The sequence below is a fragment of the Dendropsophus ebraccatus genome, chromosome 1 (assembly GCF_027789765.1).
Source record: "Dendropsophus ebraccatus isolate aDenEbr1 chromosome 1, aDenEbr1.pat, whole genome shotgun sequence".
Classification (NCBI taxonomy): domain Eukaryota; kingdom Metazoa; phylum Chordata; class Amphibia; order Anura; family Hylidae; genus Dendropsophus; species Dendropsophus ebraccatus.
The window spans coordinates 21,915,510-21,938,109 of NC_091454.1; the positions used below are offsets into that span (position 1 = coordinate 21,915,510).

The 22,600-nt window shown below is 42.9% G+C and overlaps 1 protein-coding gene across 5 annotated transcripts in view; it reads right to left on the minus strand.

The window, feature by feature from the left end:
* SGCD (sarcoglycan delta) overlaps window positions 1-22,600 on the minus strand; it is a 474,695-nt gene that overhangs the window by 283,119 nt on the left and 168,976 nt on the right. The window contains exon 1 of one of the 5 annotated variants that reach the window (XM_069968919.1): window positions 1,982-2,000. The exons of the other annotated variants lie outside the window; for them this stretch is intronic. The gene's annotated coding sequence lies outside the window, so the exon portion shown is untranslated. Of the gene's footprint in view, window positions 1-1,981; window positions 2,001-22,600 lie in introns of those variants that run through there. 5 annotated transcript variants of the gene reach the window in all.

Here is a 22,600-nt window from a genome sequence, read left to right on the forward strand (position 1 = left end):
CATTTCCCATAATAAGTGTATATTGGTGATTTGTATAACTTTTGGGGGGAAATACAATACTTTAATAAAAATTTTCACAGGACTTCTCCTTTAACTAACACTCAGTGTCGATTTTATGTTGTCATTGTCCTCACTTTGTGCCTATTCCTGTGTATTCTGCTTCCAGTTGTCATCCAGGGAATCAAAACTCCGACTTGCTTAGGAGACTGAGGACAGCCAAGAACCTCAATCCAAACCTCAGCAAATCCATAGGTCAACTGTCTCAACAAGACTGTCTTTCTTTCAGGAATCAACTGGATTAAAGAAGTACTCCGGCAAAAATCTTTTTCAGATCAGTTGGTTTCAGAAAGATATATAGATTTGTAAATTACTTCTATTTAAAAATTTCAAGTCTTCCTATACTTATCAGCTGCTGTATGTCCTGCATGAAATGGTGTTTTATTTTCAGTCTGACACAGTGCTCTCTGCTGCCACCTCTGTCCAAGGTCAGGAACTGTCCAGAGCCGGAGCAAATCCCCATAGAAAACCTCTTCTGCTCTGGACAGTTTCTGACATGGACAGAGATGTCAGCAGAGAGCACTGTGTCCGACTGAAAATAAAACACCATTTCCTGCAGGACATACAGCAGCTGATAAATATGGGAAGACTTAAGATTTTTTTATAGAAGTAAATCACAAATCTATAGAACTTTCTGAAACCATATTTTCGCTGGAGTACCCCTTATTTTTTTTTAAATGCAAAAGTATTTCATAAAACATGAAAAACAACATAAAACCATATGTATTAGGGACAGAAGCTACAGCATGAATTAGAAAAAAAGAAAAAAGGTAAAGACAACCAGTTTGGATAAATAGCTTCAAAAACAGCATAAACACCAAAGTAACATACTGTTAACTATTCTTTGTGACCTTCCACCCGCTGACCACATTGGCTCTCACACTGTGGCATGTCTCAATGGCATCAATGAGAAAAAGTACTTAGTCGCGACACCCAACTGTTCTCAAGTGGTTTTCAAAAAGGAGCCTGAACTAGCCATGCCTCCTCTTACAGCGGGATTATCCTGCCCCATGCAGAAGTACAATACCACCACCTCTTTCTAATGTACTTTCAGCTAGAGACAGAGAGAACGAGGGCGAGAGGGCGAGAGAAAAGCTATGCCTGGTATGATATTAAAAAAAATCTAACGTTATTACAGGCCGTCCGTACAAAACAAGGTTATCTGGCCTTCTTTTTCATAAAAAAAAAAATTGTCGGAAGTCATGACACGTACATAAGAATAGCTTCTACAAGTAGTCGCCTCTCAACGAGAGAGCCGCGGCGTAATAACATTTAATCAGATCCTAAGTGTAATAATGATGAACACGGGGGTTGACTTGTGATGGAATGGGATGTAAGCCGGGCCGCTGATTTCTTCTCATATTCACACAGTAAAGCAGTTGTGGTCTCAAAAGCTTTGAAGGTAAACAGCAGTGGATCATTTAGGCCGAACATTGCGATAACGTTTAGCCATAGTCGTAGAACCAGTGGAGAACTAACTGCACCTCATTACCGGCACTGCTGAAAGTCGCCTCTCCACAACTACCCCCTGCGGACATAGATTTAGGTCGTATTTGTCTACCATCTACTAATGATACTTAATGTTAACCATTAAAGGGGTTATCAAGTGCTACAAAAACATGGCCACTTTCTTTCAGAGACAACACGACTCTTGTCTCCAGTTCAGGTGCGGTTTGCAATTAAGCTCCATTCACTTCAATGGAACTGAGTAGCAAAACCCCGCCCAAGGACAAGAGTGGTGCTGTCTCGCAAAGAAAGTGGCCATGTTTTTGTAGCACTGGATAACCCCTTTAATCCCTGGAACTTTTTTTTTGCGTTTTACGATTTGGATGGAATTTCCAGTATGATTCAAGGGCCCGGAAGTTCTGTCCATGGTAAACCATAAAAACCACTTGACATTGGATACACCACTTAGTTAAGTCACCTGTCATGGCAGATGTCATCTTCAGAGGTGGAACGAGCATGAGGGCCATTTACGAGTTGATGATTTGTGGTTGGGACCTTGAAAGTTCATGATAAAAAGTGGTCAAATGCCGTCAACTCTCCACATATAACATTTAGCACGGACAAACATTCACATGTTCACAAAACATTCACATTCACAAAAAAATATATGAACAGACAGTTCTGGAGATTTATCAAACATAGGGGGGGGGGAGATTTATCTAACATAGTGCAAAGTGAAACTGGCTCAGTTGCCCCTAGCAACCAATCAGATTCCACCTTTCATTTTCCAAAGAGTCTGTGAGGAATGAAAGGTGGAATCTGATTGGTTGCCGTGGGCAACTGAGACAGTTTCACTTTGCCCCATGTTTGATAAATCTCCTCCATGGTATAAAGTGAAACAGGCTCAGTTGCCCCTAGCAACCAATCAGATTCCACTTTTCATTCCTCACACACTCTTTGGAAAATGAAAGGTGGAATCTGATTGGTTGCTAGGGGCAACTGAGCCAGTTTCACTTTGCACCATGTTTGATAAATCTCCCCCAACATGTTCAACCCTTCTATCCATCAACACCATCTATTGGAAGAGAATCCAGAGGTCCACATTCACATACACATAAAGTTGGTGGGTTGTGTGGCTAAGGGGTTACCCAGGAAGCAGAAAAAGTCCAACATGTTCGGCACCCTGGCACTCCACCTCCTTCCTCTGACTTTCTTAGAAGTATACTTTTCGAGACAAGAGGGGGAAGGGTACATGTTGTGAGCATTGCGTGCGGATGAGGCGATATTCATTAAACATTGAGCAGCTATTAGACATGCTCATGCTCATTATGCTCATGATAACCTCAACCCCTTCTCGTCTCGGAAAGTATGCTTCTGAGGCAGCCAGAAGGAGGAAGCGCAGCTCCAAGGAGCAGAACACGTAAGACCCTTTCTGCTGTCTGGATAACCCCTTTACTGTACTGGCCTCAGAGGTTTCCCACGGGCATATTCCATTAAAGGGGTGCCCCGGCCAATCTTACTATGTAATCAGCTCTGAAGCTCTTAGTGTGACGTCATGGCAGGGTTGTGTTCCAGCGCCGCCATTCTGTACCGTAACGTTAGCTGCAGTGGGCATTCCCTCCTCTTCAGACACAGCGCCGTGCTGCACTCTCACGATAAGTAAGAGTACAGCCGGCGGAGCAGAGTCGTACTCTTGCTTACAGCAATGTGCGAAGAGGAGGGTGGCACAACCTGGAACACTCACTGCAGCTGACATCACGGCACAGAATGGTGGCACTGGAACTGCAAAGCTGAATACAAAGTAACTTTGCCGGAGTGCCCCTTTAAGGTCTAACCCCCATTTCATCTGATGAGGTGGTCTGAAGTCACCACTGTTAAATATGACTATATTACAATATTATATTGAGCATTCAATGTTAGGGTATGGAATCCGGGCAGATCGCCTGCCGCGGATTCCGCAGCTTCCCCCAGCTCGCGGCCTTACGCATCTCCGCCTGTGCCATAGACTCCATTCTATGGTCAGGCAGATTCTGCCTGTGGATGGTGGAGTCTGCCAGACCAAAGAATGCTGTCTATAACACGGGTGGAAATGCGCGGCCGTGAGGGGGGGCAAGCTGTGGAATCCGCGGCAGCTGATCTGCCCGGATTCCTTAGGGTGCGCTCACACCTACAGGATCCGCATCAGATCTGCAGCAGATTTGATGGTGCAGATTTGATGCGGTGTTCAGTTATTTAAATGAAATCTGCTGCGGATCTGCAGCAGAAAATATGCTGCGGATCCGATAAGTGTGAACGTACCCTTAGTGTGCACATACACTAAAGACTGTTCTGACCTACACAGAGGGCCGAGCACGTGTTATCTATTCTACTACATAAAAGGGGTGTAAGTACTGTATGTGTACGTTAAGCTTATAGCTGTACCTAACCATCTAAGACATACCTATATCCTTGGTGTATAGGACAGATACGACAGCAGAGCAATACCAACAACTCATAAAAGAACCGCGACCTGCAATATGACACCTCCAGGGCAGAGGCACTGACGGCTGCAATAACAGCACATTCTTATAAGAAATCTTAGAGTCTTCCTCATCTCCTGTTATATTAATCTATATAATATCTGAGCTAATCAAATAAATTGAAGTCTATGGGAGTTATGGAGTCCTATCTATCACAGCTAGTTGTTTCAAGTGACTTATTAGTATAAGCTGTGTGTGTACGCGAGGAGCAGCGCTATATTAGTTTTCTATATGGCATTTTTCAGCAGTTTTCTGCTCTGTAAAGTAGCTAGATCAAACTACAGGTTGTAATCAGTAAACAAAAGTTGTTGCTATGGTAGGAGAAAGATGTTTGATAACGTGAAAATGAAGCATTTTTGTCTGATAAGATATATTACAAAGCTTCTTATATTTATTTGCACTATTGTTTTCTGAAACAACAGTGTCTATGAAATATTAAATGCAGAGATTACCTCTCTATGCAACCTTGGAGAGCCATTTAAAGGGGAACTCCTTTTTTCTTTCAAATCAACTGGTGTCAGAAAGTTATACAGATTTGTAATTTACTTCTATTTAAAAATCTAAAGTCTTCCAGTACTTATCAGCTGCTGTATGTCCTGCAGGAAGCGGTGTATTCTTTCTAGTCTTACACAGTGCTCTCTGCTGACATCTCTGTCCATGACAGGAACTGTCCAGAGCAGAAGAGGAATTCTATAGGGATTTGCTACTGGTCTGGACAGTTGCTGTCTCGGACAGAGATGGCAGCAGCGAGCACTGTGTTATACGGGAAAGAATAAACCACCTCCTGCAAGACTTGAGATTTTTAAATAGAAGTAAATTACAAATCTGTATAACTTTCTGAAACCACTTGATTTGAATTAAAAAAAAAAAAAAAAATCAACAGAGTACCCTTTAAACCCCAGAGGGCCCCTTTAAGGTGCAAACAGAATTAATATAAAGCAAAAAGATTAAAATCAGTAAAATATGGCAAATTTGACATATTCTAACTATGGCACCAACGTTCATAAAAAAAAAAACAAGTTCGAAATAATATTTAATATAGCCACTACCCATAATTCCAGCAGTTTAGAAATAATTAAAGGGCCCACCGTTGCATAAAGCCATGGCCACATACTGTTTCGAAGTGCCACATGTACTTGGCCGTGGTTCCACCCACACATCGTAGGTACGACACCCAACCCTAATTTCTCTACTCCAACCCGTGGCTACATTATTGGATGTTGAATGAGGAACAAGAAGTATCAACCGCAATGCCGAGAAACAGACAGAAAGCTTAGTTTTCTCTGCAGTGTAGCAGGGCTTTAATTGGAGGCATCAAGCTGACATAGGTATCAATATCAGTATTTTCCTTGTCCATAAATAATGAGACAAGAAGGTGAGAGGCGCACGGGGTAACATGAAACCTCTTTAAAGAGCAATCAGTCTGCGGATCCGTGCTCCAAAGGAGCCTTCACCGAGACATCAGGACCCGGTTCTAGCTTAATCAGCTCAGAAAGAGAGCAAATTAACTTGTCCTACAAGAAGGAGGATGCGTGCGGAAAAGAAAATAGCCGGCGCCGGCAATGGGAAATTGACACGGCCAGTTCTGCAGTTTCTCATTGCTGATGGAAGCCCAACATCTCAATTTAAAGTGGACCAGTCCGCTCTCCTGTAAGCTCTTCCACTAAGGGTGGTATTCCACGGGCCGATGGGGGCCGATAATAACTGTAAACGAGCGGCGATCTGCTAGATCGGCGCTTGTTTACTGGGCCTATTTCACGGCCCGATTATCGTTTAACAAGGGCTGCATGGACATCGTTACTGATGTCCTTGCAGCCCTTGCTTAAACTGTATACATTACCTATCCAGGCTGCAGGGCTCCTCTTGTGGTCTGCTTCTCCCCGGTCCCGCACGTATTTATTCCACGGAGCGATAATTGGCTGAAACTTGACAATTGGGCATCACCTCTGTACTTGTCAATGGGGCATGTCCTTATAAACTCAGGATAGCGCTCATGGGATCATGCCCTGTTGACAAGGAAGTTGTAACATAGGATTTTAAAAGGGTACTTCAGCGGGGAAAAAAATCTTTATGCACTGCAGGAAGTGGTGTATTTTCTCCAGTCTAGAGAGCAGGAGAGGTTTTCTATGGGGATTTGTTACTGCCCTGGACAGTTCCTGACATGGACAGAGGTGGCAGCAGAGAGCACTGTGACAGACTGGTAAGAATACACCACTTCCTGCAGGACATAAAGCAGCTAATAAGTACTGGAAGACTGGAGATTTTTTTTTTTTTTAGAAGTAAATAAAGTAAAATTTCTGGCACTTTTTGACATCAGTTGATATGAAGGAAAATTGTTTTTTTTTTTTTTTTGCTGGTGTATCACTTTAAAAATTTTTAATGACCCGTAGATAGATGACCCGTGATCAAGACTGTACCAGCTGGCACCTCTCCTGCTGCTTTCCTCTCTGTACTGCTCCAGAATATACAGCTTTCTGAAGGGTTCCCCTTTAATAACCTTAGTATATTGACAATAATTTGATCAATTGATCAATGACTGTCCATGCAACACAAAATAATCTTTATGCCAGCTACGAGAGTAGATTACACCTACAATTTCTGGCCTAATTTTAAATATGACGCACCGCGGGGGTCACTGCCCTTCTGTTATGCCCTCCGCCCCAATACTTTACAAAAAAAGGCTTTTTATTTTATGATCCTGTGGAAACAAGCTATAAAAATGTTGAAAAATTATAGCATACGCTCTTTGGTTCAGAAACGTATACATTATGTTAGCGACACTCAAAAAGAAGAAGATGCGTTCTCCAAGGTCACCGAAGAAGAACCGTGACCTTCTTCCATTATCTTTCATGTCCATAAGAGCAACAGCGGTAAATCTAGTCTTTTATCATAAAGTAGCTATACAGGACCCAGATGGTGGAGTAAATAAAATCTTCTGCCTGTCAGTCAAATGCATCGTTCTCCGGACAAAAGATATCTGGAAGGTAGAGACGGCGGCAGCGCTGTTACTTACACCTCAAGAAAGACGTTTCTTCTTATCAATCCAAATAAATATTTGCAGCATGCCGGAGCCGGAATTAAGCTTCTTAGTGCTAGGGCTGCACAGCACTCTATAAATGACCGAGTTTGTTGACTCATCCTAAGACATTGAAAGCTGCAAACCAGAGATTGTCTGGTGTATGGTGAGAGTCATCTGCGGTGACTGCTGGCTGCATCGCTAGCTTACTGATTCTCTAATTCCAGGACCGGATAATGGGAGTAATATGGGAAATTCAACTGACTTAATAGAAACTCTAGCTAAGTAGACAGTAATCCATATTAAAAAAAAAAAAAAACACACCTACCAGGTTCAGGCTCCTAATGTTCTCCTTGGAGACCACAGAAAAGTGCTACCAGCAACACTGGCAAAAATATTTTAAAGAAGATAGCCAAGTATTTTCACTCCACATTTGTCCTCCTCGGTGCTGATATCCAAGCTTGGATCTATGTTTTGTCAGAGACCAACAGAAGGGATGCATTCCCTGGAAAGAACATATAAGGGGGGTGCCGATCCCTTATCGTATGGCTCTGCCTTGGAAGCAGGACATCAGACTCATGGATTATGAATAATTCAAAAAGTTATTTCAGAAAGGACAACACAATTCAAGAGTTAAACCTGTTCCCTTCCTCTGGTCCATCGATTGGTAATGAATTGGTGTCCCACAAACCTGTCACCAGTATACCTTAAAGTGACTGTACCACCAGGCCCAGGCTGAAGCACTGTAGGTGGGCCGACCCACCTCCAGCGTGAGGAAACCCCCCCCCCCCCCCTCTATGATAGGCTTCCATTGATTCTAATGGAGTCACGTCATAGAGGGGCTAGGGTTTCTTCCCACTGGGGGTGGGTTGGCCCACTCCAGTGCTTCAGCCTGGGCCTGGTGGTACAGTCACTTTAAAAAAGGTTGTCCCGAAAAGATGAATACTGGCTGCGGGAGACATTTCGGTAATGTATACTTACCTTTCCCGTTCCCTAACCACTGCTGGATCCCAGGCCGCAGGCTCTGCACCTCTTCCTGTATTCTCATAACATACAATGACGTAGTGCTCACTTGGGATGACATGGTTGCTCAGAAGAGTCTCTATACTAAAACGGGAGCAAAACGTCATTGGATGTTCTAAAAACACAAGCAACGGTACACTTACCTGTCCCGCTGCCAGATCCTGGCCACCTGCTCTGCACCCCTGCTTGGGTTTTTAGAACATCCAATGACGTTTCGCTTCCATAGTAAATGGACATTCAGTATGGAGTCTATTCTGACCAACCATTTCCGGTACGTCATCGTATGTTATGCAAGTACAGGAAGCGGTGCAGAGCGGGTGGCTGGGATCTGGCAGCAGAGAGGAAATGGAACAGGTAAGTATGCATTACCGACATGTCCCCACGCACCCCAGGCAGCCAGGCCAATTATTCATTTTTCCCGCACAACCTTTTAGCCCCAACCATTAAGTTGGCTATACACATTGTATATGTTGGGGGAAGTGGATGACCAACTAAAGTGCATGAAAAACTAAACTTTCCTGCTCTTGGCCAATGTTGGTGGAGAGAAGGATGGGACATGAATTGAATTTTAACTGCCAGATAAGAATGCACGGCAGCGGCTTTCTCCCCGCTCTCCATTCAGAACACATGCACGCTTGGCTGAGTATGGAAGGATCAGGAGAGATACCTGAAGAACTTTTGGCCTATTGCTTTGTTATGTATATCACCAGCATCTTTTTATTCTTTATATTCCTTAAGGACTGAAGGATAAGGCTGTAGACCCTAGGTGTTATACTTAGGTTTACACCAACTGGAACCAACCTAAGCTGTGGCTCTCCTTCACGGGCACCATATCAGCTACCCAGGTACTACATTATCCACATTGGTTTTCTGTATATTGGTATAGTGAGACAATTTTACGTCATTCCATTGCCTGGAAACAAAATAGTTAAGGCAATATTCTCCTTCAGTGAAAGATATATTTTTACTCCCCATCCAGCCGGCAAGGTGGAGAGGTCCTATCAGCTTAATTTATTCTATCTCAACTATATAAAGACATTGGGAATTTAAATTTTCAGTATTATTATTATTGACTACCTTCATTAATCACTCTAAAGGACCTTGACACAGTTTCAAGCGGTGCGAGTCTACAAGGCGTAGGCAGTATTTTTTTCTTCACTGTACTTTAAAATTTCTTATAGGAGCCTAATCAGACTTAGGAAGTGTTTAACAATGCTTTATAAAAGTCTGGTACAGACGGCAGCCAGGGCTGGCATTACGGTGGTGCAAGTCACGCAGCAACCCTAGTGCCCGACTCCTGTAGCTACCCCGGATCTTAAAGGGAAACTTTCAGCATAAAAATGCTACCTGGGCTATTGGCATCATGTTATAGAGCAGAAAGAGCTGAGCAGATTGATATATATCTTTATGGAAAAAAATTAGTATAACCTTTAAATTATTGATTGAAATGTCAGATGTTCCATTCTAAGGAGTCCTGTCCCTTGAGTGGCACCGCCCACTGGACTCCTTAACACAAAATAATCAGGGATTTAAATCATCAAATTACAAGTTATACTGAATCTTTCCCCGCAAAGTTATATATCAATCTTCTCAGCAATTCCTGCTCTATAACCTGATGTCTATAGATAAGATAGCACTGTCTTGGTGACAAGTTCCCTTTAAAGGGGCTGATTGGCTTCAACATAGTTTAAGAAAAAGAAAAAACTTATACTCACCTGCTCCCTCCTCATTTACATTTGGACGGTCTCCCAGACTGCTTCATTCTTCCACATGGCCACCCACTTCACATTGTGATTGGTTGAGCGGGCATTTCCTCCATATTGAAGAGCAAAGCAGTAAGTATTGAGTAACAGACAGGGGGAATATCTAGACAGCAGTGGTGAATAAGTAAGTATGTTCTTTTGTATGTTCGTAGAGAAAAGATGAGGGCACTCACCGCTTATGTGATCTTCTTTTTATTTCAATTCATCTCTTTGCGTGCATAAATGGTGTAAGGCATTTTGGGCTTAGCGTGGACGCCAGACACCCACCGGATCGGGTAACAGCTGTTTCACGCGCATGCGCGCTTCTACAGGTCTGTAGGGTGGGTCGGCCTGTCTCCGGTGCTTTAGCCCAGGCCTGATGGTACAGTCACTTTACGTCAACACTGGACAGCTCTTTAAAAAGAACCGGTGGCCTCTCCTGATATCTCAAATTTAGTAAATACTTGTACTCCTCCAATTCTTTACTCTCACAGTTCACCTCTAAGACCATAAGGTCCCTCTTTATGGCTAGACCTGGTAATATCGAAATAAAAGTAGTGGTAAACCATATAAATTGGTATTGTAGTAAGTCACACATTCACATACTGCCTCTAGTTTTTGAGTAAGTTCAAAAATACATCAGTATATAAATGTGTGTGTGTATCATTCAGACAGGTGAGAGGTTAAGAATGGCATTTGCTCAAGTGAATTTTCAAGCTCAGCTGGTCAGATTTACACTATTAAGATAGCAATGGAGGCAACTGCGGCATAGGAGGAACATTAATTCAATTTCAGAGTGGTTGGAAGCGGTGGGTGAGAACTGTCTAATATCAGCTTATCTCTTCTGTCTGATCGGGAGTCATCAAGCTGTGACTGCAAGAGGAATGGCTAGGCCATATCATGGTATAAGAGTCCAATATAAAAAAAATAAATCCTAAATAAGCTAAAAATATTTAATAAAATGAAGCATGCAGAGCTAGTCTTCCCATCAAGGTGATAAACATTGCAATGGGTTTGAAATATTGTTATTTTTACACCATGCTTGGCACATGTGGGCACCAAACCACTTATGGATTCCAAGCCACATTCCCTACTTTTTGTATATCTTTAATATAGGCGCTGAAGGTCTATCTGGGTTTACTGTACAATAAGAACCCACCAAAGAAGCCTAAACTGGTCATGACTGGCTCTAACACATGAGCACAATATAAGATAGATCTCTCTGGTCTATACGAGAAGGCTTAGGGCCCTATTCCACCGGACGATTATCGTTCGCATAATCGTTAACGATTAACGATCTCAATCGCCCGCTATTGCGAAAGACCTAAAAACGTTCACTCATTTCCATGGAACGATAATCGTTTCTTATTATTGTATTTGCGATAGTTTTTTCTTCGCTATTTCTTTGCTATTGCGTTCGCATCTACTGCGAACGACCGATTGACATCTTATTCAATGCGAACGTTTTGCGAACGAGCAACGATAAAAATAGGTCCAGGTCTTATAAAGCGATCAACGATTTCTTGTTCGGTCATTAATCGTTAACTGTATTTTAACCGAATGATTATCGTTTAGATTCGAACGATTTAACGATAATCTGAACGATAATCGTCCGGTGGAATAGGGCCCTTAGGGTGGTATTACATGTGACGATTTTTCGGCAATTAACAGTCTCAAACGATCGATATGACAAACGATCTTAAATCGTTCACCCCATTACACAGAACGATGATCGTTACTTATGGTCGTTCTTGCCATCATCCTTTCCTGGCTGATAGACCGGGGAACAACCGTTGGTGTGTTATTACACCAAGCGATGTTGTGAACGATTTGTGAACGATCAATGATGAAAATAGTTCCAGATTCTATCAAATGATAAATTTCTTGTTGATCATTCAATCGTTGCCTGCTATTTCACAAAACGATTATTGTTTAAATCCGAACTAACTATTTTTGAACAATAATCGGCCTGTGTAGCCCTTAGGGAGAGAAGCCATCATTCCTGGGAGCTCTGTGGGACTTTGCAGGAGAACTACTGTGGAAGTGTTTGGACCTGCTTGCTACCCCCAACTCCGAGTATTGGTAAATAACTGACAACAATGCCCCCCGAATTGCTGTAAGAACTTGAGACTTTGTACCGGATTACTTACCGGTTTAGTTGTTGTATCTTGTTGCTTTTATTGCTTTGTATTCAGCTTAATCACTACTATATCTATTCACGGAGGGTCCTTTCACATGGCCCGATATGGGGCTGGGCAACCAGTAAGCGAGTAAGTTCAGGTGTTTATGGGGAGGGGTAAGCCACAGTCGCTCTGGCTGTGGCTTATCTTTCTCAGAACAAAGGGGCCCGGAAGTGATTTTCCATCATGTATGACCCTAAATATTGGGGGTGTAGAGAGTTGAGTTTGCACCACAGCTCAAGAGCCTGATGGAGATGAAAAGGTCTATCTGCCCCATTTGAGGACTCCAATAATATAGTCGACAGGCGTTGGTACAAATTTTTATTGGGACATACACGCTGAAGAAATAGCAGCCATGCATTATAACATATATATAGCTTGCAGAGTATAAATTACGCTTCAGCTGCTAATAATTCCTGACTCTGCAATATGTTGCCCAGGAACAACCACTTGGCTTCCTGACAAAAAGAGTCTTCTAGGAACTATGAGATGAAACCAGTGTGTGGGTGCAGGACTTCTGCTTGATTCAAGCTTGTTCTAATGGCTTCTGTCCAAGCCTAATTTCCACAATCCAAAAAAACAATACCGGCAGGCGTAGCATGGCCAATCAATAGAACGCTGAAATTTCATCAGAGCTCAAACTGGTATCTACTTTGCACTCTGCAAAAACCAGGAACAATCTATTGATCGCCCCTCTATACTCCGAGGAAGTTGCAACATTGCATTGATTAGACGCGTTCTGTTGTGAGACTCTAACGCTGGGTGAAGGTTGTCGTGATCCACACATATTTATTTGGCAGCGGTCACACTGTTACAATGCATTTATATGCTGGGTCTTAGGCTAGAACTTTATCCCAAGGGTTAGGTGTCTCATCTGGCTCTTGACCCCCCCCCCCCGTATATATCAGCAGGTTGCCCAAAACAACTCTAAAGGCCCTATTACATGGTGGCGATGCAGAGGAGCAAGCGAGCGCCAACCTGTCAGATCAGCGCTCGCTTGTTTCTCGTTCCCCGCTCTCTGCTGGTGCTATTACACTAGCCGACAGCTAGCGGGTAAGGATGGGGGCAGCTGGGGGATTGTCCGGGGAGCCCATTAGAGATAGCGGTGGTCTGCTGCCACCTTTCCTATTACATGGAGTGACTGCCAGCAGGCCGTCATAATTGTTAAAAAAATTTTCAACATGTTGAAAGGCAGGGATCAGCCAACATTGTGCTTTTCAGCTGATTGTTGCCTTTTAAGGGCCCATTCACATTACGGAATCAGCATGCAGATTCCGCTCGGAATCCCCACCCGCCTACTCCACGCTGAATTCTGCTTGCTTTTTCTTTCAATGGGGGGGCTTTGTGTGCCTCTCCTCTCAGCGCCTCTCCACTCAATGTCAATTCTTTGAGCAGAGAGATGCGGAGAGCGGAGGAGCAGAAGGCCTCCAATTGGAATCTGCACTGAAATTCTGCTCGGAACCCCTGCAGACTCCACGCTGAATCCCGTCTGCTAATTGTTCTGATGGGAGGCCTCGCGTGACTCCGCTCTCCGCGCCTCTTTGCTCAAACAATTGACATGTCAATTATTTGAGCTGAGAGGCGTGTAGAGCAGAGGCACACAAGCCCTACCATTGTAAAAGAGATACCAGGCGGGATTCGGCGTGGAGTCCGCGGGTGGGGCTTCCGAGCAAAATCTCCAAAGTGTGAATAAGCCCTAACAGTACCTATTACACTAAGCGATTATTGGCCGACATCTAAACACACCCTGTGGTATCTGGTACCAAGAAATTAGCAGCAGATCCTGTAACTTGTGAGGTGCGGCCTCCAATAATATGATTGACATCTGGGGAATTTGGAGACCAAGTCAAAACCCTGAACTAGTTACAGAGGCGTAACTTGAAGCTTATGGGCCCCAGTGCAGAATATTCAGAGAGCCACTCAACTGTAATGCTTCATTATAAGTAGAGATGAGCGAACCTGGCCGAGGTTCGGGTTCGTATATAAACTTAAACCATTGGTATTTGAATTCCTGTCTGCCCGGTCTGTGGAGAAGGTGGACATAGCATGGGTCCCGCCTGGGAAACAGGAATACAGCCTAGGTCATAGACTCCACCCTCTCCACAGAACGGGAAGACAGCGGGATTCAAATGCCAATGGTTTAGGTCCGTACGAATGCAAACCTCGGACCGGTTCGCTCATCTCTATTTACAAGTACTGGCCTCCTCATATGGGGAATAAAGACTTTATGGGCCCCAACAAGCTCCTGTCTCAAACCATTTTGGAACAATTTTGGCAGCGTGTATAGCACTATAGAACCCTTTAAATCCTCACATTTTGGAGCTCCTCCGGCCAAATCATCAAGCAAACACAATTTACCACTTGTCAAAGTTGCTTAGATCCCTACCCATGCTTATTTTTTCTGCTTCCAACACGTCAACTTCAACCTTGACAGGTTCTATTGTAGCGGGATAATCAATGTTGTTCACTTCAAATGCCTTTAATCTTATGGCTGATCTGTGTATATCAGGCAGCTGCGGATAATACCGCATAGCAGGGGCACTGGGGATGTCTTACTATTACAGATACCAGGGTCACCAGCACTTGGCTCTAGGGTCAGGATGATAGAACACTCATTGGAAATATGAGCTATAGATCAACACAATGTCACAGCCCTTTGGCTTGTCCACTGAATTTTTGTTGTTGCTTCCTTTGGCTTTGTGAATTGTTAATTGGTTAAAGGAGTTATCCATCAAAAATCTTTTTCTTTCAAATCAACTGGTTTCATAAAGCTATATAGATTTGTAATTTACTTCTATTTAAAGTACTCAGCTGCTGTATGTCCTGCAGGAAGTGGTGTATTCAATTCAGTCTGACACAATGCTCTCTGCTGCCACCTCTGTCCATGTCAGGAACTGGAACTGAGGTTTTCTTTGGGGATTTGCTACTGCTCTGGACAGTTCCTGACATGGACTGAGGTGGCAGCAGAGAGCACTGTGTCAGACTGGAAAGAATACACCACTTCCTGCATGACTTATAGCAGCTGATAAGTACTGATGACTTGAGATTTTTAAATAGTAAAAAAAATTACAAATCTATATAATTTTCTGAAACCTGTTGATTTGAAAGAGAAAAATTTTCGCTGGAGTACCCTTTTAAGTCTTGTTCAGTTGGATGCATTATACAAGACCAGAGACTCTACTGGACTACGATAAAGTACGGGAGTGAGTTTTAAATATAAGTAAATTAAAAAAAAATTAATTCTCTATTCTCTAAAAATTTACATAAAAAAGTAAAAATCAGAACCCTACTTTAATACAGCTATAAACGTAATAACACCGTAATCCTTTATTCAGGTAAGTTATAAAAAGATGAGTTTTTCCAGATGGGTTTCCTTTTTATAAAACAATTCCCGGCCAGCCGTAAACCAAATACCAAGAAGAGCCCGGATCGCTTCTTTCATGTGTCAGGCCTGGGAGGATGATAATTTTGGAAGATTTTTAGCTTGCCTGTCCGCTCTTACAGAAGGGACCCGCGGCTCTCATTAGGAGCTTGCAGTCGGAGCTTCTTTTCGGGGAAGAAAAGTAGATCAATAAAAGTTCTTTTCTCTTCGGTTTCTCCAGCTGGGATTCCTTATTTGGGGTGGCTAAATAGAAAAAAATCCTGGACTCAAGGGAATTGTCGTTTAGGTATCAACTATAACTATAGTAATAAACCACTAACCAAGAATACAACAATGTACCTGTTGGTTATGAGTACTATCGGGGGCAAACTTGGAGGTCTTGAATGATACTTTGATGGCCTAACCTCCGAGAATCTGTTCTTCTACCATCCTTAGTACTCTAACTGGCTGCTACTGATTCCAATGAATGACACTTCTCTGCCTCCTGGTCATGTAACATATGTTAAAAGAACATTATACCTACCATGAGACCTAAGGGTCTTCTTCGAAGGTCTGTCATGCACTCTTAGGCCCTACATTGTTAAAAACATCCTATTCTAGAGTGTGCCTTTATCCAGGATTATAAAAAGTAGAGTTACTTTTTTTTGCAAAAAAAGAACCTAAACTGAGGACAATAGTGGAGCCACCATGTTTTTCTAAGCCTAGATAAACCCTTTAAATTGTTCTTCTCGGCCTGAGTGCTCCACGATACACCTAAATGCTTCTCAAGCTATTGTGAAATGGCAGATACAGAAAAAAAATTAACTTGTCATCTTTCCACCTTCTTTCCTTGCTCCCCTTCCCACCTTCTTTCCTTGGTCCCCTTCCCAAATCAAAACATGACTACTGCATTTCCTTGTAGACTGTCATCCATTAGAATGGCCTCAATCTATTCCATATCAAATGCAGTTTGACATTTCTAATCCTACTCATCTAGTGCCACTCCTCTTTATCATTTTCCCCCACTACCTCCACCTAACCCACCCAATACACTACAACACTGTAACACTCATGAACTAGATGTCTGCTCCACCTCACTGGTGTCTGCAGGACGTCTCAAGATCCTCATCCTTCTAAGGGCCCTATTCCACCAGAACGATTATTGTTCGCACAATCGTTAACGATAAACGATCCAAACGACCGCTATTACGAAAGACCTGAAATCGTTCACCCATTTACATGGAAAGATAATCGTTACTTATGATCGTTCTTCCGGTCGTCATGTTGTTGGTATTGAGTTCGTCGCTACTGTGAACGACCGAACGACTTCTTATTCAATGAAAACGATTTGCGAACGAGCAACGATAAAAATAGGCCCAGGTCTTATTAAACGATCTACGATTTCTCGTTCAGTCGTTAGTCGTTAACTGCTATTCAACCGAACGATTATCGTTTGGATTCGAACGATTTAACGATAATCTGAACAATAATCGTCCGGTGGAATAGGGCACTAAGACCTACTGATCAAGCGAGTACAATCTGCTAGATACTGCTAGATTATTTCACGGCAAGAGCTGCATGAACCTTGTTAGCGATGTCCGTGTGGCCCTTGCTTTATAATGAAAGTAAAGTTTTACTTACCTGTCCATGGTCTCCGATGTCCTGCTGCCTGTTTTCAGATGACCAGAGCCGCTTCTGAAGTTTCTAAACCAGTCTCTGAAGTGACAGGCCACTCAGCCAATCAGTGATCGAGATAAGTCAGTGATTTGAGCTTTCTGACATTTCAGAGACAGGTGTAGAAGCTTCAGCGGCAGCTCAAGTCACCGGGCAACAGGCAGGAGGACACCAGGGAGCATGGACAGGTAAGTATATGTATTTATTATTTTCTATATACATTAATCAGCCGCCAATTGTGCACCTCCTTTTAACATGCTGTAAGACAACGATTAGCTGATGATCAGCTTCTTGGATGATCATTGTCTTTATTACATATTTGCCAGATTCTGCCTGATTGGGCAGATAATCGCCATGTGTAATAGGGACACGGGACAATTATCGTTCGAATAATCGTTAGATCGTTCTGATTTAAATGATAATCGTTTAGTGTAATAGCAGACAACGATTAAACGACCAACGAGAGATCGTTGGTCGTTTGATAGAATTTGGACCTATTTTTATCGTTGATCGTCTGCAAATCGTTCGCATGGAATAAGACGTTGTTCACAGTAGCGACGAACGCAATAGCGCAGCGACACTGCAAAAATATCAGAAGAGTAGTCCGATGGGAAATCCACCTTTCTGCCATTTCTGCAGGCGATGGATACACGGAAGCAGCCGCCATGAATGGAAGAGGATTATGCATCAGATAGGAGCGAGATGTACTCACATACATAAAGTATTTGCTCCAGCTTACTGTATTAGTCATGTGCCGGCAAAGTTAGCTTCAAATAAATATTGGATTAGCAGAGCTGGCAATGTATTAAATTAAAAGGTAATAGTCAATGTAAGATACGGTATTAGTGGAGGATAGATAAAATGAACATGAGATAATACATTAGCATAGAGCTGGCAGCCGGTATAATAGATTACATTTGCATAAGAAACATGCTGATATTAAACTAACAGTGGAAACACGCGGCTTGTCGAAGACTTTGAATTAGTCCAGGATAAACACAGTGTGGATAAATATTACACCGCCATATGACAGATAGCGTATGCGGCTCCTCAAATATGAAAAGACAGCCACTGCTTCTTTCACATTGAAAACATCAAAACTGACTGAACGGAGAGATGTAAGCAGTGTTTATTATCCTTTAAAGGGGTTTTTCATCTTAACTACCGCTGTTGGGATTAAGAGGAGCCAGGTGATCGGTTGATCGCCAAGGTTTCAGTATCTGAAGCCCTTCCTGATTAGTGGGGAAGTTATACATTGCTCCTACAGCGGCCACTACAGGGCAAGTGAGGTATTACATGGCGGCTGTGAAGTAAATGGTGCAGAGTCCATTGATCTTGTTGCCAAGGGCTCCTCCTGTGATGTGCCAATCACTGGCCACAGCGGTGTCCCACCTCAGTCAGTGATAGGGTCCACAGGGTATCACCTCAGGCAGGGATGGTTTATAATGTGGGGGGGTTTAGGCAGCTGCCTGAGGCTCCTGAGGCATCACTGTCAGGGCTACTCTGTCTATGAGGCAGAGTGAAGCCTCTGTATCTGTGTGTATGTATGTATGTATCTGTGTGTGTCAGTGAGTGTATGTACTGTATGTATGTGTATGTATGTATCTATCTATCTGTGTGTATGTGTGTCAGTGAGTACATGCATGTACTTTATCTGTGTGTGTGTATCTTGGTGTATGTGTGTGTCAGTGAGTGTATGTGTGTACTGTATCTGTGTGTATGTCAGTAAGTTTATATATGTATCTGTGTGTATGTGTGTGTCAGTGAGTGTATGTATGTACCATATCTGTGTGTATGTGTGTGTCAGTGTGTGTGTATGTATGTATGTATGTATGTATGTATGTATGTACCATATCTGATTGTGTGTCGGTGAGTACATGCATGTACTTTATCTGTGTGTATGTATCTTGGTGTATGTGTAAGTCAGTGAGTGTATGTATGTACCATATCTGTGTGTTTGTGTGTCAGTGAGTGTATGTATGTACTGTATCTGTGTGTATGTGTATGTCATTAAGTTTATATATGTATCTGTGTATATGTGTGTGCCAGTGAGTGTATGTATGTACCATATCTGTTTGTATGTGTGTCAGTGAGTGTATGTATATACTGTATTTGTGTGTATGTGTGTGTCAGTGAGTGTATGTACGCACTGTATCTGTATGTATGTATGTATCTATCTGGTGTGTGTATGCCTGTGTCAGTGAGTGTATGAACCATATCTGTGTGTCAGTGAGTGTATGTATGTACTGTATCTATGTATGTATCTGTGTGGATGTGTGTGTCAGTGAGTGTATGTACGTACTGTATCTGTATATATGTATGTATCTGTGTGGATGTGTGTGTGTATGGGGTGTTTACAAAAGGACAGCTTGGGTGGACAGCCCAGGGTACATTTTATCTGCCCCTGATCCCAGGACTAATCCATCTTTGAAGTAGGAAGAAGAGTGACAAGGTGTCACAGGTTGAGGCCAGGGGGCCCAGGTAGGTGTGAGGTTTTTACTTACTTCATATTGGACCAGTATTAGACATTCTGGAGGGAAAAATTCTAATCAAGTGATGACAGGAAGTTATACAGATTCGTAAATAACCTTTTCATTCTTTCCAACCCAACACAGTGCTCTCTGCTGCCACCTCTGTTTGTTCCTGGAACACTGTTGAATTCAAAATACCACAGGACTTACCTGTATACTACTTGGTTAATAAATATTGGGAGGCTTAAGATTTTTAAATAGAAGTAATTTACATGTTTAGTGTTTAACTTTCTGGCAGCAGTTTATTTGATTTTTTCCCCCTTCTGGATTACGCCTTTAGGCTATGTTCACACTGCGTATATGTCCGGCCGCGGTAAACTCCGGCCGGGAATTTACGCTACGTACGGACCGCGAACTTACGCCTGTAGTCTACTTACGCTTCCCGAGCGCCCTACGTAGCGATCTGACAGCGGTCTTTTACTTGGAAATCTTCGCCTAGCCCCGGACACCCCACAGAACCTTTTGGATCGGCACAAAAAGCTAGCAAAATGAAGAAATGACCACTACGTACCGGACCACATGTAACGCTATGGGCGTAAGTTACGGCATTTTCGTCCTCAAACAATGGTCTGGTTCATTTTTTTACGGCGCCTAATACGATCCGGGCGTAAGTTCGTACGTAGTGTGAACTGTGCCGCCGTACATCGTATACTTTCCATTGTACGCAAACTACGTAAGTCTCCGGCCGCTTATTCACGGAACGCGCTACGTCCGGAGACTTACGTAGTGTGAACATAGCCTTAAGTGACAAACAATATAGCTACCATGACAGGATCTGAAGTGGCCTTGTCATGTAGTACTACTAGATTTCCATACATACAGATAGCCCTAGGACTTCGATGCATGGTGTTGGCCAGGTGCCAGAAACTGGTTCTTGGATTCTCTATTGGAACTTTTTGAATTCCTTCTATTATATGAGTACTACTTGTATGATTCATGATGTATAAAGTGCAGCCAGTTTCATTCTGGAAAGCACAGAGATATTAGATGATGATCCTGCAGTGGGGTTGGAAGGCCATGCAAACCCCATAGAGATATTAGATGATGATGCCGCAGTCGGATCAAAAGTGCATGCAAACCTCATAGAGATATTAGATGATTCCAAAATGGGGTCGAAAGGGCATGCAAACCCCATGGATTTACAAATCTGACCAGTCATAAGATGTTTTTCTCGAATTTCTTGAGCTGATTTAATGTCAGTGAAATAATTCGGGAATGTGGTAACCTGGAGCCTGCCTTGTCATGTCGACCATCCATTATCTGACTGTAGTGCTGAAACACCTTCTAAGGCTAAAAACAGACTTTGCAAATATCACAGGTCACAAACAAGGGAGACACACAGGGACACAATTATCGCTATTGAGCAATTTAAATATGAATGAAAATGTCACCGCCAGACAATATGTTATGGTAGACGTTAGCCTCAACAGGGTGGTAAATGCTAACTAGTTCAAGGCTCAGAATACTTATTATAAATTGTGTAAAAAAAAAAAGGGGGGTACATTACCTCCACCATTTTGATATGAAAAAGAAAAAAGGCCCCCAATATTTTTTACAGTCCTTTCAATCCATAGATGCTCTGCATGGGAACGCCAACTAGTCTACCCTGGTGCATATGGCGTCTTAAAGGTAATCTAACCTACTTATATTTCCCAATAGAGCACAGGGTTCTTAGGATGGAGGTAAGTTTCTTACTTTTATCCTCATCATAGTTTCCATGATATCAGTTTATTCCCTATGCTAATTGGGCGTATTGGTGCACTGGGGGCGGGGCTCCTGCCCCCAGTAAACTGATCCCTACTGGCCGACCCGGGTCCTGTTTGCCCGCTCTGCTGATATTCATTAAGAGAGAAGTAGCGGCCAGGATCAGTGCCGACTATCCTACCCTGGTGCATATGGCGTCTTAAAGGGAATCTAAGCTACTGATATGTCCCTATAGAGCACGGGGTTTCAAGGATGAAGGTAAGTTTCTTACCTTTATCCTCATCATAGTTTCCATGATATTAGCAGATTATTCCCTATGCTAATTAGGCGTATTGGTGCTACTTTTCCCAGTGCACTAATCCTCCTTGTCCGGCCTGCCCCCGGTTTGCCCGGGCAAACTGCTGCTATTCATTAGGAGAGGCATACCGACCAGGATCGGTGCACTGGGCTTAGTAGCCCCCATCTCCAGTGCACCAAAACGCCTAATTAGCATATGGTTTAAAAAGCTAATATCACTAAAACATTGCAAAAGATGAAGGTAAGAAACTTACCTTTATCCTCAGTGCCCCAGAGCAGGCAAACCGGGGGCGGGTCAGGAGTAGCCCCATGCCCAGTGCACCTAATTAACGTAGGGAATAAACTGCTAATATCATGGAAACTATGATGATGATAAAGGTAAAAAAGACTTACCTTCATCCTCAGTTCCCCATGCTCTATAAGGGTATATTATCAGGTTAAACTGTTCTTAGTTTCCCTTTAATGCCCCGGCATATTGTGCAACCTCTATAGAGACTGCAGATGTAGAAGACTCCAAAATGAGACTTTTGCATATTCATATATCCCAGAGAACAATGCACCAAGGATTTCACTGCATTGAGGGCTTAAGCTGGCAGCTGACAGTGTTATTTTCCGCTGGTCTCCCTGAGATCAGTGATCTGTTTCCCTTATGGCTCTACTAGGCATTGCTCCCACCTAGCCAGAATCCTGCTCCACACTGATGAGGGGCAACACCCTGAAACAGCTGTCTGTGGATGGATACCTGGCCTTGAGTTTTCCCTTGTCATTCCAATATGGTGGTTTTCCAAAAGGAGCCCCCCCATTGGCTGGGCCCTTCCCAGAGGGATATCTGGCTAGTCCTGAGTTTTGGGACTCTTAAATGAAGCTCCATGGGTTATTTTTTGCATATTCAAATGTAAAAGTATGCAGTATTAGATACATGTAGTAACACATATAGAAATGGAAAAAAAAAAATGTATATTCACATGCCTTAACATATGAAAAGCGATGGGAGAGCAGATGGGAGAAGTGAAGCGCAGTGTTAGTAGAATAGTGTATTAAGAAGGGCAT